This window comes from Bison bison, unplaced genomic scaffold (assembly GCF_000754665.1).
Source record: "Bison bison bison isolate TAMUID 2011002044 unplaced genomic scaffold, Bison_UMD1.0 scf7180017864167, whole genome shotgun sequence".
Taxonomy (NCBI): Eukaryota; Metazoa; Chordata; class Mammalia; order Artiodactyla; family Bovidae; genus Bison; species Bison bison.
The window spans coordinates 4452790-4469553 of record NW_011494739.1 but is presented as its reverse complement, the minus strand read 5'-3'; the positions used below and the strand labels follow the sequence as shown (position 1 = coordinate 4469553).

Here is a 16764-nt window from a genome sequence, read left to right as displayed (position 1 = left end):
GAGACGCCGGCCGGGTCACCTGGCCTCCCCGCCCACTTCGGCAGCCACCTTCGCCGAGAGGGCGGGGCCGGCCGGCGCAGCGAGGCTTGCGGGGAGGCCCGGGCTCGAGGGCGGGGCTGGCAGTGAGGGGGCGGAACACTAAGCCATATGCCCCGCCCCTATCACTCAGGCCCCGCCCCTCAGGCGCCGGCCCCGCCTCCAGGTCATCCCAAGATGGCGGGTGAATGGGGTCCTGCTCTTGGGGCGCCCCCTCCCCTTCAGCCGGAACAACCCCCGAGGCCCGAGGACCCCCACAACAGTCCCTGAGCCCACCTGCCGCAGCCCCCTCGTAACTCCTTGTGTGTCTCTTGGTTTTCAGAGATGTCCCTGTACTTTGTGGACTTGCAGGATGACTTGGACGATTGTAAGTAACAGTTGGGGCATCCCGCCCCTCCCTGGGAACTTCTCGCAGAATTAGGGGTGCACAGAAGGCGGATGTGGGATCTACAGGCTGGGCTCTTCGTGTTGGAACCAGAATAGGGGGACCCCCAATTGCCTTGATCACTTGTGGCGGTCCCTCCTCACTGGGCGGGGGCGGTAGAGGACGGGGAGCCCTCCCCGCAGTGGGGAGGATTTTTGTTGGAAAACTTCTGACTTTCTCTTACTTTCTTTCTCTTCCTCCTCCTCCTGCGGTGGCCCGGGAGAGCTAGTGCTTCGTTCATCCTGGCGATTCCCGGCGGGAGGAGGCGTGGCCCCCTCCGGGGTCGGGGGTCTTCCAGCCAGGGTCTCCAGTTGTCCCCCAGGACTTTTCAGAATGCCGGGGAGTTTGGGAGGTCCGGCTCTACGTGTGGCCGGCCACAGACTCGCACAGACTTCTCCAGTGTCTTGGCCACAAGCCCATTGAGGAGCCCACTGGTACCTGCCTTTCTCCGATGGGTCTCCCTCCTGTACCTTCCTGCCCTCTCCTTTAGAATCACTTTAAGGACTGATGGGTGGAGAAGATGTACCTGTTTAGGCAAGTTCGCACTGGTGGTGAATGAAGCATTTCTTTTCCATTCAGCAAACTTTTCTTGAGGACCTCCTGTTTCTGGGCCAGGCCATGTGCAGATCCCAGAACCTACAAAGATGAACCTGAGACTGTGACGGCTCTCACAGGCCTGGAAGAGAGCCAACTTGTAAACAGATAATTACCAAACCCTGGGTGCTTGCTGATGAAGGAAGCCTGTACAAACCATCACAGTAACCAACATCAATGGGGCTTACTGTGTTCTTTCCTTCTGCATCTACAAGTTTCCTACTAACCAGAACTAGGGTTTACTGAAAATACCATAGGTCAGGCACATTTATTTATAGACATATTTCTGAAAGAATACACATTTCCTTGCTGAATACACATATTCTTTCAAAAACATGTGTAATTTATACACTATTTCTTTCAGAAGGCGGCAACTTTATTAAAGTAAAATGACCCTTGAAGGGGCCAGTGGTTGTGGGTTCTGGAGTCAGATGGCCAGAGGGTGAAGTCCTGAGCCACTCTTTACTGGCTGTGTGATCCTGGCCAAGTCACTGTACCTCTCTGAGCTTCATTGGCTTCATCTGTAGAATGGGCATAATAATGGTCCACCTCAGAGGGCTTTAGTAGAGGTTAACTAATAAAAGGTTTAGGAACTTCTTTGGTGGTCCAGAGGCTAAGACTCTGTGCTTCTAATGCAGGGGGCCCAGGTTCAATCCCTGGTGGGGGAACTAGATCTCACATGCCATAACTGAGAGTTTGCATGCCGTAACTCAAGATCCTACATACTGCAGTTAGAAGGTCCTGCATGCCTTGATGACGATCAGAGATCCTGTGTGCTGCAGCTAAGATCTGGCACAGCCAAATAAATATATAAAAAATAAAAGGTTTAGCATGAAGTCTTGTACATAAGAAACAGTAAATATTACCTGCCATTATTATTGATGTGATCATTATTCATAATTATTGAATACTGTGGAGCAAGGTACAATGTGGGCCGTGGGTTTACAAAATGTTTCAGTCAATGGGTGTCTTTGAATGGAAGGAATGTAGCATTGCTCTTGATAAGCAACAGTAAGCTGCTGTTAAGGCACCTCTCATTCATAGATTTAGTATTTGGCCTGTCTGGAAAAGCTGTTTTTTGGCTATTTTTCAGTTATCTAACAAACTACCTGAACACTTAGTGGTTTAAATCAACAGCATAACAATTCTGTGCATTGACTGGGTGATACAGAAGCCTCATGTGTTCTCTGGAACTCTGGGGAGATGGGAGGGTTCAAAATGGCTTTCCTCACCTGGCTGTTGGCAAGGAAATCTGCTGGAACTGTAGATCAGGGCCTCAGTTCCACAGTTGCTTCTTCCCCTTGGCTGGCTTGGACTTTCAAAGGGTGGTGGTGGCAGGCAATTGGATCTCTTCTGGCAGGTAACTTCCTTTTGTCTTTTCTGTATATGTATACAGAAAGGAATTAAGAGATTATATAGGAAAATAATTCTGATTTTGGCTCTATTTGTACATATCTTAGGTGACACTTACTGTTTAGGAGACTGCTGAAGACTTGTCCCGGTAAGGAAGGAAACCAGCATCATGGCTCTGAACACACCCAGGCCATGGGTAGGGCCACTCGGGGAGCCTCCCAAGGCTTCCTTATTGCACAGATGTGGAGTCTTCAGGATGCTGTATCTATGAAATTACAATATAATTGGTCTAGTTAATAGCCATAATAAGAGGGCCTTCCCCCCCCAGTACTTATGCTGCCCTGGGTCCCACCTTTACACTTTACTGTGGTAGTATTTGGGAGGCATTATTACACTGTGATTATGGCAAAAACCCTGAGGTCCGGTGACCCACTTCCTGTCTTTAGTTGAGTCAGCATGAGCTGATCACTCACCTTTGTTCACTTTCTTCATCTGGAAGACCTGACAACTGGAGATGCTTCATAGGACTGATACAAGGATTAGATGAAACAGAAGACACAAAATGTTTTAGGGACTTCTTGGTGGTCCAGTGGCTAAGACTTACACTCCCAAAGTAGGGGGCCTGGGTTCGATCCTTGGTCAGGGAACTAGATCTCACATTATCCAACCAAGAGTTTGAATGCTGCACCTAAAAAAATCACACATGCCTCATCAAAGATTGAAGATCCCAAAAGCTGCAACTAAGACCCAGCAAATAAATAATTAATTAATTAAGTATTTAAAAAAAGACATCTTAGCCCAGTGCCTGGCATAGAGTATTCCATTCATTGATTATTACTGTTATTATTTTAGCTGTCATCATTACTACTAGGCATTCATGTAAGATTTTCTGTTCCTGTGTTAAGGGTTGCTACTGTGTGGTAGGCGGGATTGTTCCTGTTTTATAAATGATGAAAGAGAATCAGAGAGGTTAAGTGACTTATTCAGTACGGCATAGGTCATAAATGATAGAACTAGCAAAACTAGCAATCAGACTAGTTTGACTAGTTCTGACTCTTCCTCTTTTTATTCCATCACAGAGATCAATCTCACAAATATTCTTAAGCTAATGGGAGGGCACAGTTTGTTGGTTTGGGTGGGTTCTGCATCTGTTGTCTTTCTTGGACTTTTTTTTGGTCTAAATGACGGGATAGCCATTTCATCTAGGCTCTAAGTCTCCTTGGCCAGGGACACTGGTCATCCTTTTTATAACCTAGTGTCCTCCCTCCATGATCTAGGTGTTCAGTTAATGTCGTTACTGGTAACCAAGATGGATTACGAGGCTTGTCTGATTTACTTTGTGATTTCTTCATTAAACTGGCTCACTTCAAAAAGAAGCCATCAGGAAAGGTTGCCGTGTTTTTTCAAAATCATTCAGTCTCTGGGCCATCAGAGCACAAAAAAGACAATTTTAGTGAATTAGCCTGCTGAAGCAACCTAAATTCCTTCTCTTGAGAGCAAAAAGAGTGTGAGATGGCCAGACACAGTGGTCCTGGTGGTAGACGGCACGCGGAAGGTGGAGCTGGGTGCATCTCTGCCTCAAGGGCTTATAGGCCTGTCAGCGGCTGGGGTGATTAAAGCTTGTGGGGGCTAAGAGGTGTCACTCCTGGTAAGGCTTGCTTGACCAATTAGAATTTAAATGTGTACTAGTGGTGGGTGGAAAAAAGTGAGGGGACTCTGTTGCAGATATAAAGAGACCTATCAACAAAGTATAATATATGGTCATATGTGGATCCTTAGTTGAACAAATGAGCTATAAAAAGACATTATTGAGACAGTGGGGAAAATTAAACTTGACCCAGGTATTAGGTTATATGAAGAATTATTATTAATTTTGTCAGATGTGATAGTGGTATCACAGTTTTGTTTGAAGGCGAAGGACCTTATTTAACAGAAGCAAATAGGCATTTGTGGGTGAAACAATATGATCTGTGAGGTCTGCTTTTAAAATACTGCAGCAAACAGTAAATAATCAACAAGTTGGAAAGAAAGATGAGTGGGAAAAGTTGGCAGACTATTTGTTGAAACTGGCTGGTTAAGGGTGTGGGGGTTTATTATAGTATTATGTTTTTGCATATGTTTGAAAATTTCCTTAATAAAAAGTTTTTAAAAATGAGATGAAAGTTTCATATATGATCAAACGTCTATATGAAGGGTTTAATGCTGGATTTCAGTTCTGAATTCAGCTGCCATGTTATTGTAAGATATATTTAGCTTCAAAACACAGACTTGGAAAATGTATTAGTATTTGCGGGACAGTGTATTTCATTCCAAATGTTCAGGTTTCAAGAGGTAGCTATGAAAGAAGTTGGAAAAAGGTATACTCCTATTGATGAAGAAAACTAGGTGCCATCAAATGATGTGTGTTTCTTTGTTAGAAATAGGATTAGCTAAGTTTGAGGACTACAGATAGACTCTTAGAATAGAAGGAGTGGAGTATGTTCAAGCTTGAATAAAAGACACCCTCCAGAGCAGGAAGCATTCTGTTTCACCTGCCCACTTTGGTCAGGTTTGTAACAATGTTCTGCTCAAGGACCACAACCAAGCGGAGAAACTATATTAATTTGATCCCTAAACCAAACCACTGAAATTTTTCTCTGAACTATTACATAAACTTGAATCAAAGATTGTCAAAAAAATTAAGTAAAAACCTCCCTGTTGAGTGAACTAGTTTGAACAGGAACTTGAGTATATTAACAGTTGGGAAATAGAATGAAATCCAGCCATTAGATTGTTCTCTAAATCAGAGATGGGCAATTTTTTTTTTCCCCATAAAGGATCAGACAGTAAACATTTTAGACTTTGCTGGCCCGAAGTCCTAATGCAAGCACTCAAGTCTGCCATTGTAGTCTAGTAGCACTCGCTGCTGCTGCTGTAGCAGCTAAGTTGCTTCAGTCGTGTCTGACTGTGTGTGACCCCATAGACGGCAGCCCACCAGGCTCCTCTGTCCCTGGGATTCTCCAGGCAAGAATACAGGAGTGGGTTGGCATTTCCTTCTCCAATCCATGTATGCATGCTAAGTCGCTTCAGACGTGTCTGACTCTGTGCGACCCTATGGACAGCAGCCCACCAGGATCCTCTGTCCATGGGATTCTCTAGGCAAGAATACTGGAGTGGGTTGCTATTTCCTTCTCCAAGTAGCACTCACAGATATACATAAATGAATGGACATAGTTGTTTGCTAATAAAGTTTTATTTACAAACACAGGCAGTGGGCTGGATTTGGCCTTCTGTTCTAAATCAAACTTGATTCTATTTTTACCCCCCTTTTTTGAGGGGGTGGTTTATTTGAAGTGTAATTTACAACATTGTGTTAAGTTCATGTGTACAGCAAAGTGATTCAGTTATATATGTATTATGTATATATATAAATCTTTTAAATTATATATTTATTTTATGTATATTCTTTTTCAGATTCTTTCCCATTATAGGCTATTGCAAGATATTGAGTATAGTTCTCTGTGCTATACAATAGATCTTGTTGGTTGGTTACCTATTTTATATATAGTAGTGTGTATATGTTAATCCCAAGCTCCTAATTTATCTTTCCCCACTTCCCCTTTGATAACCATAAGTTTGTTTTCTAGTCCGTGAGTCTGTTTTGTAAATAAGTTCGTTTGTGTCATTTTTTAAAGATTCCATCTGTAAGCTATATCACATGATATTTGTCTTTCTCTGAAACTTGATTTTGTCCCATCAGAGACCCGAAGTCCATCGATTAGCTGAGCCAGCCCAGAGGCTGTCTTTCCCAAGGGGCTCAGTCCGAAGAGCTGACTTCTGCTGGCACAAGCCCTGCCCTGTTGGGTAGCCCTCAAAAAGCCGCTCAGACTTCACGTCTCACTTTTCCTGTTGGTGTTTGGGGATTAGAAGCATGTACCTATCTCCTTCCAACAGGATGAGGGTGGCAAGGAACAGAAGAGTCAGTGTGGTGGGAGCCGAGTCAGCCTTGCTTCCTGTCTGATAATCGTAATGCGTTTTACTCTAGTTGTTCTGTATTTTCCATTTCCTGTGAGAGAAACAGGTGAACACCAGAGATTCCCTGGAATTGTCTCTGTTTAAAAAGAGTTTTATATGGCTTTCTACACCACAAATTAAGATTTTTTTTTTTAAGCAGAAATTTCTGCAACAAAGTCTAGCTAATGAAAGAGGAAGCAATTCTGAGCTTCAGAACATCACTTAGCCTTTACCTGATTGGAAAAATTGAAAAAAAAAATTAGAGATGAAGGCAGGTGCTCACTTTCCCTGTTTGGAAAATCATCTGGGTAATAGATGTTCTTCCGGTGCCTCCCAGGCACCAGCCTGCGGGAGGTGCTGGGGGAAGAGGGATGAAGAATCCCTGGGCCCCATCCCAGAGCTGCTCCCACCTAGAGGACAGGCGAGAGTAGCAATGGCGCAGATGGGAGGTGCCGGTTGATTTGGCTCAAGCCCAGGAGGGCCATGGGCGAATGACCTCAGTGAGAACTTCTCCTATGAAGCCAAGGAGCAGAAGCCAGGCCAGAATGAGTTGGGAAGGCTGCAGGGGTTGAGGCAGTGTTGCCTGCAGTCCTGTAGCTCAGTGGTCCTGCATTGAGCACCCACTGTATTCCAGATGCTGGCTGGCCTTTGGGCATTTTGAGGAATGGTCACTGCTTTGGGGCGGAGAAGGCAATGGCACCCCACTCCAGTACTCTTGCCTGGGAAATCCCATGGTTGGAGGAGCCTGGTAGGCTACAGTCCATGGGGCCTCTAAAAGTTGGATACGACTGAGTGACTTCACTTTCACTTCTCACATTCATGCATTGGAGAAGGAAATGGCAACCCACTCCTCTGTTCTTGCCTGGAGAATCCCGGGGATAGAGGAGCCTGGTGGGCTTCTGTCTATAGGATCTCACAGAGTCGGACACGACTGACTTGACTTAGCAGCACTGCTTTGGGGAGCTCCCAGTCTAGCAGGGAAAACAGACCCTTTCCAGAAGAAGCAGCTTGAGAGGTTGGAGGGGTTGAAATCACTTGCTTTGCTTCTTAGATAGAAGAGCCCAGAACAGATTTGCGTTATTTGTATCTACTCTGAGAACCTTAAAAAAAAAAAAAAAAGATGGACTCAACAGTTCCATGCCTGGTTATTTGCCCAACAAAATGTGAACACATGTTTTCAAAAAGTCATGGTCAGAACTTCCCTGGTGGTCCAATGGCTAAGACTCCGCTCTCCCGATGCAGGGGGTCCCTGTGCAATCCCTAATCAGGGAACTAGATCCCACATGCCACAACTAAGAATTCACATGCTGAAACAAGATTCTACATGCCAGAATGACCCAGCAGAGCCAATAATGGAAAGAAGACAGGGTCGTAGTTGAAAACTATGTTCTTAATAGTTCTTAACTATTCTTAATAGTTGAAAACTAGAACCCACACACATGTCCTCATTGAGTACAATGGATTATAAAGTGTAGTTATGTTTACACAGTGGAAAACAATGCAGCTCTAAGAGTGAGTGATCTCCAGCTCCACTCAGTAATACAGATGAACATCACATAGTGGTCAGTGAAGGAAGCCATATACAAAAGGTAGAGACTGCGTGACTATTTACACAGAGCGCAGAAATGGCACGGCAATCTCCGTGATCTGATGAAGAAGGCAGGAGAGTGTGCCCCGACTCCCCCAACACATGTAAGGCAGAAGGTGGGAGGGAGCATGGATAGGAGGGGGCGGGTTTGGAGAAGCTAGAAAGATTCTTTCTTGAGCTGAGTATATTCAGTTTAAAAGTTTGTCATGTGGATCACTTACTATCTATACACTTTTCTGAAAAGCATTGCTTTTTAAGATGGAGGCACAAGGGAGAGCATAGCCATGGGTTGGGGGGACGGGGTCAGTGCAAGAGGAAGATGGTGGAGAGCAAGCGGGGCAGGTGAGGGCAGGGTGGGACGTGTGAGCCGGGCATGGGACTCATGCATCCAAACACGTGTCCGAACTAGCACATCCTCAGAGGAGTGTGCTTCTTTCCACAAGGAGAAAGGTGACCCTCCTGGCAACGTGGCCAAGGTGATTGTTAGAATAGTGGTGTAATGTCGGCCTGCATTGCTTGATTGCCTCAAGTATCTTGAGCAGCAAGAAAATAGAGCCAAGACTCCGCCTGCCAGTGCAGGAGACAGAAGAGATTTGGGTTGGATCCCTGGATCAGGAAGATCCCCTGGGGGAGGGCGTGGCAACCCGCTCTGGTATTCTTGCCTAGAGAATCCCATGGACAGAGGAGCCTGGTGGGCTGCAGTTCAGAGTCACAAATAGTTGGACACAACTGAAGTGACTCGGCACACACATGCACCCACACATAACACCCCAGCGGCTGTTGGTTTTCTTTTCCAACCTTTTTTCCTTTTCGAATCTTCCTCATGTCTGGGGGGGAAATCACTGCATTTTCTAGCAGAACTCTTGTACTCATTAACGCTGTGTAGACTCAGGCCCCCTCACCCCCACCTCCTCCAGTTCTATCCCCAGCCAGGTGTGTCGGCAGGAAAATTGAGATGTGTAATATCACCGTGGAGCCCATGGCAGCTGGGAGCTAAAGATGGCTTGCCTATCAGGTAACCCGAGTCAGTGTGTCCCCTTGACCGTCAGTATAAAAGTCAGACTCATAAATAATGACCAAGTTTTGGAAGCTGTGATTAAAGCCACAAATCAAAGAGGAATTTCCATGTATGCAAGGTGTAGAAAGGCCAGCGTCTTGTGAGTTGGGTCGGTCTGTTCAGCCAACCCATAGTGCTAGTAGTAACAACCATCAGTAGCCCTCCAAGATTTGTGATAGAGAATATTATGCATCAGACGGATCCGCTCATACAGGAGCTAATAAATCTATGTGGGTCTTGTTAGAGAATGGCATTTATACAGAGAAAGTTTGCCTGAGCAACTTGCTGTTGAAATTTAGTTAAGTCAACAAGGACCTGCAGCGTTCAGGGGTCGGTCCTTCTCCCTTCTCCCACAAAGCCAGTGAAGAATCAAGAATGCTCTTTCTTTTTCAGATGGGTTGGGTTTGTCTGGTCTAGCTTTTAGAAATAGTTCCAATTTAAGAATTCGCATTAGTATTTATAAGCCTGTTAGCAAGAAGGATGAAGCCACTTTAAATAATACATTAATGGATGGTTTACTCTCATCTCCCCCCAAATCATTTAAGGCCTTGCAGAGACTTAGTTATTGTTCATTGAAGAGTGGCTAATGAGAAGCGCAGGAATTATCAATTATGCAAGTTCTACATTAATACAGTTTTCTCACTCTCTCTCCGCTTTTTTTTAAGTGCACATTTTGCAAATAAGGCTAGACTCCTTGTCGGCTGTCATCAACCAGTCTTCTCATATTTTGAAACGGACACAGACGGGGGCCCATCTGTCATCTTCTCTCAACCAGCGTCCCCGAGTGCTGTGTTAAAGAGTGGAAAATTGAGATTGGGTGGCTAATTGGGCTGGCCCAGGGTGGCCTGTCTTACTGAGTCATAGTGACAAGATGGCATGTTGAACGGAGAACCCTAAATTCCGGGCATGTCTGGAGAAGGAACGCTTAATGAAAACACTTACTGGGGTAGTCATGCTCTAATATCCTGCCTCCATTTCTACCCCTGTTCATGTCTGGGCCAATAAACGTATCTCTCTGGGCATGTTTTACTATGTTTATTTTTTCTCACCTTTCTGCTTCCAACCAGTTCTGTGGTGGCTGCTCAGCCAGGGCTTGGTGGCTTCGTGGGAAGTTTCTGGCTTCCCGAGCCACTCCGAGGCAGCAACAGCCTTTCTTTTTCCCCTGCTGTGCTCTTCCCTTCATCCAGAATGGTCTCTTTCCCTTTCCCAGACCCCCTCTCTCTTCCTCTGTGGTGGACTCCTACTCAATCTTCAAAGTCCAACTCAAATACCCTTCTGTCCTAGGGAAACACCTCCTTTCACCTCCTTCTGTAAGCAGAACCAGTCTCCTCCCTGCTTTGTTTATACCTGAACTCCATGGCTCTTGTCACAGGGGGATTGTGTGTTGTTATGTGTGGGAAGGTCTTTGTTCCCTGGGGGGCCTCGAGTCTGGGGACCATGCCTTTGTCATCTGAATCTCCAGTACTCTGTTGAATTATGGTATACTGTCATCTCCTGAAGTCAACCAGGGTGGATAGAGCAGAGGGTGGTTGCCATGAGTCTGCTGTGAACACACCTTCTGTTTTTTTGTAGTGGATCCTCTAATCCTTTTCTTGATGGAAAATGATGTGTAACATTTCTTTTCTTTCCCTCTTTTTATTAGCTTGTATCTAAGGTACTTTGAACCTATACATCACATCCACCTAACATTATATTTGAAGTGTTAGTTCATACTCAGCCTGTTTTAAGACAGATTGGTGTCTTATGAAAAGCACTGACGTGCACACAGATGTCCACTGTGTGTTTTGGCCAGAGCAGCCTCATCCAATGTATTCTTTGCCCCAGCCTGTTTTAAAAGATGAGTATACTGACAGTGTGCATTATTTTTGGTAGATAACCCTTTAGTAACCAGTTAGTATAGAAGAGGCTATCAACCCCTTTTCCCACCCCACCCCCCAGGTTTATAACTTCCAGAAATATAGTTAACGAGAAGAGTTTTATTTGTTATTTCTACTTAGTCACCTAGCATCAGGGTCAAAGGGTAACAGTGCCATTATAATTTGTGAACTGACCAGGACCTCACTGAAGAGGAGCCAACCTCATCTTTGGTTGTGTGAGCTTAAGACTACTGCTTCATAACCACTCTGGCTTTGGTTGGATGAGCATTGTATCTCTTAGTTGGTCAGCTGGGTTTTTAAACTTGGACGGTTCCACTGGAGGGCAGGTAGCCACCACAGCTACTGGCTGATATGCACCACAGTCATGGGAACATGGACCCTATAGTTCAGGAACTATGTGGACATGGAGATGTGCAGTGGCGGACAGGGTGCTGAGCAGAAGGTGTGGTGCGAGGGGGCCCTCACCCCTACAAGGCAAAGAGCACTTCTTAGCTCTTCAGCCTTTGTCATTATTTGTCATTTTTGGTAAGAAATCAGTGAAGGTGTTAGCCGCTCAGTCGTGTCCAACTCCGTGTAACCCCCCATGGACTGTAGCCCACCAGGCTCCTCTGTCCATGGCATTCTGCAGTCAGGAATACTGGAGTGGGTTGCCATTCCCTCCAGGGGATCTTCCTGACCCAGGCATTGAACCTGCGTCTCCTGCATTGCAGGCAGACTCTTTTCCGTCTGAGCCACCAGCAATCAGAGCCCAAGGAGTCAATGTGGTCCTGTGTAGACTTGCCAATGAATCTAACCCGTGGCACAAACTTAGCAGCTGCTGCTTGAAAGTCATTGCATAGATGGCAAATGAAGCCAGTCATGATCAGTATTGTTTTTTAAATGTTTTACATGGGACCAAGAAGCCTTGAAGGTATTAGAGACTATTTTCTTAAGAAGTCTTTGCTTTTCCATACTATTTTAAGCTTTCATGAATGGGGTAGGTAACTTTTTTTTTTTTTTCAAATGTGAGAGAGTATAATGAAAAAATTTGAACAAATTCATACCCGACTTCATATTTCATTTCTAGCTTGAATGCTTGAGATTCCCGATGTTTCTGGGTGACCTGGACTCGTGGGGCTTCAGAATAATCAGTTGCTCCTGGTGTCACCGTGTCCATTAGACCTTTACTCCTTATTCCTGTGAACAGTTGCCAGACAGTTTGCTCTATGGGCAGTGGCTAGAAATGTACATCCTAGAAAATTCTTTCTGAGAGCAGGAGCCATTTTGTGTGTTACTGGCACTGTCAGGAAGGCACAGCAGGCTAGCTCGACAGTTCTTTACCATGTATGCATTCGTTCATTCAGCAGCTTCTACTGATTGCCAGCTGTGTGCCAGGCATATCGAAGAGTCAGTGACAGATTTTTGCCCTGGGTGCAGCGGCAGCGGTGCGGGGGTGGACCCACCGTAAGCAGTAGATGCAGGAGGAGAATGTTCTCCGTGTCAGAAGGTGATCCAGTCCCTGAAAAAGGAGAGAAGTGGATCAGGGTAGGGTGGGGCATAGGCGGGAGGCGTGCAGTTTCAAAATCAGGTGGTCAGGGCGGACCTCAGTGAGAAGATGAGGGAGCAGAGATTTAACTGAGAAGAAGGACGTTATCAAAGAGGATACCTTGGGAAGCAGACCTCTGGGCAGAGGGAAGCCCCGGGTCGTGTAATGACCCCCCCACACCAGGGAAGTGACCAGAGTCCTGGGGGAACAGTGAGGAGCTGCGTGGTTGGAGGACAGGGTGGGTGAGGGGTGGGGGCAGGAGTAGTGGGAGGTGAGGTCTGAGAGGCCAAGGAGGGCCAAGGGGGCATTCCTGCTGACCTGAGGCCCCTTCCCTTATGGGACCATCCGCTCAACAGGTAACGACACCTGCCACGTCTTTCTTTTTCACAGTGGTTCTCGACTAGGGACCCGTGGCAATGTCTGGAGACATTCTTATTTTCAGAGTGGGGACAGGGTGCTCCTGGCCACCTGTGAGTTGAGGCCAGGAAAGCTGCGGGATGTCCTGTGACATACAGAGCAGCCCCACAACTGAGACTGACCACGCCACTCCTGCCGGGGCTAAGAAACCCTGCTGTTATTACATAGTTCATCGGCTGTTGACTGATTTTGTTTGTCTTTGAAGACTTAAATAAAAAAAAATTAAAATATCATAGTGACTGGGGTCGCAAAGAGTCGCACACGACTGAGTGACCTCACTTTCACTTTTCACTTTTATGCATTGGAGAAGGAAATGGCAACCCAGTCCGGTGTTCTTGCCTGGAGAATCCCAGGGACGGGGGAGCCTGGTGGGCTGCTGTCTATGGGGTCGCACAGAGTCAGACATGACTGGGGTGACTTAGTAGCAGTAGCAGCAGCAGCACTGTAGCCCACCAGGCTCCTCTGTCCATGGAATTCTCCAGGCCAGAATACCGGAGTGGGTAGCCATTCCCTTCTCCAGGGCATCTTCCCAACCCAGGGATCAAACCCAGGTTTCCTGCATTGTAGGCAGATTCTTTACCCTCTGAGCCACCAGGGAAGCCCTAAAATGTCATAGGAAGAAGTTATTAATCCCAGTGTCTGGTCAGAATGCCATCAGAGTTGAACCTGAACCTGCTGGCTATTTTCATTCCCTTTATGGGAAGTGGTTCCACTTCGGCCTTGCATGTTCTTTTCAGTAAACTCTGCTGCTTTTATGGAGTAGTTAAACAATTTTAATACATTATTTACAAGTAAATAGTAATACTTTCATTGATATGGTTTCAAGTAGGATTTTGGAAAGGGCCAGGATGTTGATCCACACAAAGGAAAATGTTCACCTACATTTAGAATTTGGAATAAAAGACACTATTGTTTGCATACGAATGTGATCCTATTAGTGGGAATATTTTCCCTGGATTACACAAATACAGTAATTTTCAGAAGTCGGTCATTTATGTACCACTTTTCTTATTTCTGCTTTATCTATATACCACCTGTAATTGTCTTTATATCAACTAATTTCTTTTGTTTAAAAACATGTTGAGAAACTTGTGGGAGTCCTACACTTTGTGACCCCATGGACTGTAGCCTGCCAGGCTCCTCTGTCCATGGGATTTTCCAGGCAAGAATACTGGAGTGGGTTGCTTTTTCCTTCTCCAGGGGATCTTTCCTACCCAGAGACCAAGCCTGCATCTCCTGCACTGTGGGTAGATTCTTTACAAACTGAGCCATCAGGGAATAAGACAGAAGTAAAATTACATGATAAAATTCTAGATAGACACAGTTGTCTGGTAAAGATCTGAGTGTGAGATCTGGTCTGTATTCAAAAAGAAGATGAGCCAGTTCAAGACAGACCAGTGTGAAAGGAAGCTTGCTTTCTTTCTTTTCTTTTTTTAAATTGTTTTTTGCCATATCGTGAGACATGTGGGATCCTAGTTTCCTGACCAGGGATTGAACCTGCACCCCCTGCATTAAGGCACAGTCTTTTTTTTTTTTGGCCTGGTAATCTCTTTATTGCTCTTTCTTTTTTTAAAAAAAGCTTTTTGTTTTATATTGGAGTATAGCCGACTAACAGTGTTGTGATAGTTTCAAGTGGAAAGCAAAGGGACTCGGCCATGCATATGCATATATCCATTCTCTCGCAAACTCCTCTCCCATCCAGGCTGCCATATAACATTAAGCAGAGTTCCCTGTGCTGTACAGTAGGACCTTCTTGGTTATCCATTTAAAAGATAGCATTGTGAAAATTGTAAATTCTATGATACCAAGTTATAATGTTTGGTTTGTATTGCTTTTAAACCATCATGTATATTTTGAAGAAATTAGGCAGAAGAATAGTTTTTGAAACTTCTACCCATATATATACCGTTTCCAGCTCTCTAGATTCCTTCTGGGTAAAGTTTCCAGGTGATCCCATTCTTTTTCAGCCTACAGAACTTCATCAAGTGTTTCTTGTAGTCTGCGTTAGCTGGCAATGTTTAAGAGGATGTATTAAATAAATTCTTAGTGTGTGTGCTTTTTTCTGTTTCTTGTCTGATGGTGTCTTTGTTTCGTCTTCCTCCCTGAAGGATGTGTCACTGGATGTCGAGTTCTGGATTGATGTTTTCTCTTTTGGTGCCTCAGCGGTTTACTTCCATGGTCTTCTCCCTCCACTGTTTCTGGTTGAGGAGTCAGGAGACACCCCAACCATTACTCCTTGTATGCCATTTTTTGTTTTTTCTTGGCTGCTTTCTAGATTCTCTTTGGTTATCAGCATTTTGACTGTGATGTGTCTAGCTATAGTTTTCTGAGTACAATTGACCCTCAGAGAACTTGGATTGGAGCTGTGCAGGTGCACTTATAGGCAGGTTTTTCTCAGTAGTAAATACTTCAGGGCTCCATGGTCTGTGGCTGGTTGAATCTGTGGATGCAGAGGAACCTCCCATTTGGAGGACAGACTCTTACATTCTATTTGGATTAACCCCGACGTGTTCAGGGGCCAACTGTATTTATCTTCTTGATGTTGCTGAGGTCCTTGAATTTATGTCCTTATTTATTTCATTGAATTTGGGGAATTCTTGGACGTTATTTAGTCATCTTTATCCTGTTAAGTCTGCTAGTAAATTTTTGAATTTGAGATACTGTTTCAATTTTAGACTTTTATTTGGTGTCTTTTTATAGTAGACATTTCTTTGCTGAGATTTATTGCTTTTTCAGTCATTATAGGCATATTTTCTTCTCATTTGTTAAAAAAATTGTGTTTATTTGGCTGCTTCAGGTCTTAGTGGTTGGACGAGGGCTCATTCTTTAGTTGTGGCATGTGAAATCTAGCTCCCTGACCAGGGATTGAACATGGTTCTGCTGTGTTGGGAGCCCGAATCTTGACCACTGGACCACCAGGGACATCCTTAAAGGCATATTTTCTTTTACATCCATAAGCATTTTATAATAGTTGTTTTAAAATCTTTGTCTGTAATTCCAACATTTGGATCCTTTCAACCTGCTTTGACTTTTTTCTCTTTTAGCTAGTTTATGTTTTCATTGTTTATTGAGTAACTTTGGATTGTACCCTGGGTATAGTGAATAGCCTGTACTGTAAAAAAGTCCCTGGATTCTGCTGTATGCCTCCAAAGAGTATTGATTTCTTTGTTTTGTTTTATTTCATTAGGCATTCAGATTGACAGGTCCACCTGTTCCCATTGTCTCTCCAGTAATGGAGAGTACCCCCAATCTCAGTGTGGTTCCCTTAGTCTTAGCTGTGCTGGAGCTTGCCACACAAATGTATGGTTTAGGGGCCAAGCCAGAGTTTAATGCGAGGGCTTCCCCTTTATGATGTTTTCCTTTCTGGTTCTCCCCACCCCCAACTCCCACCACACACACACACTTTCTGGTGGCTGTGGTTGCCCTAAACTGTAGAGGTAGAAGCATAAACAATATCAGTAATATAGTGTGTGCAGTGATTTAGTAATAATAATAGCAGCTGCCATTTTCAAAGTGTGTATGTGTGTCATATGCTATGTAACTGTATCTAACTATCTACTACCGTCTTTTTATCTGCACTGCAACAGTCATCACTGGTAGGCATCCATTTTATTAGAGTAAGAAACTGTGCATCAGACAGGGGAGCTGTTTATCTGGAGTATGGACCTTCTAAGAGGCAGAGCTAGGTTTCAGATCAGGTATTTTGACTCATTCTCCTATTGAGCATACATTATGCTTCTGATGTCTATTAAGTGAGAGGCCCAGGATTTAATCTTTAACTTTTTCCTCTGTTTTCTTCAGATGGCTTTCTTGGCCATTGGTGTTCTACATGGCTTCTAAGTAAGGATTTGTTATTAATCATTCAGTTCAGGATCTGTAGTACTTCAAATTGAATATTCC

The 16764-nt window shown here is 44.7% G+C and overlaps 1 long non-coding RNA gene across 2 annotated transcripts in view; it reads left to right on the top strand.

Moving 5' to 3' along the window:
* Positions 1 to 197: 197 nt before the first annotated feature.
* LOC104989966 overlaps positions 198 to 16764 on the top strand; it is a 76061-nt gene continuing 59494 nt past the window's right edge. For both annotated transcript variants that reach the window (XR_825442.1, XR_825443.1), the window contains exon 1: positions 198 to 403. This is a non-coding gene — a long non-coding RNA (uncharacterized LOC104989966). The remainder of the gene's footprint in view (positions 404 to 16764) is intronic.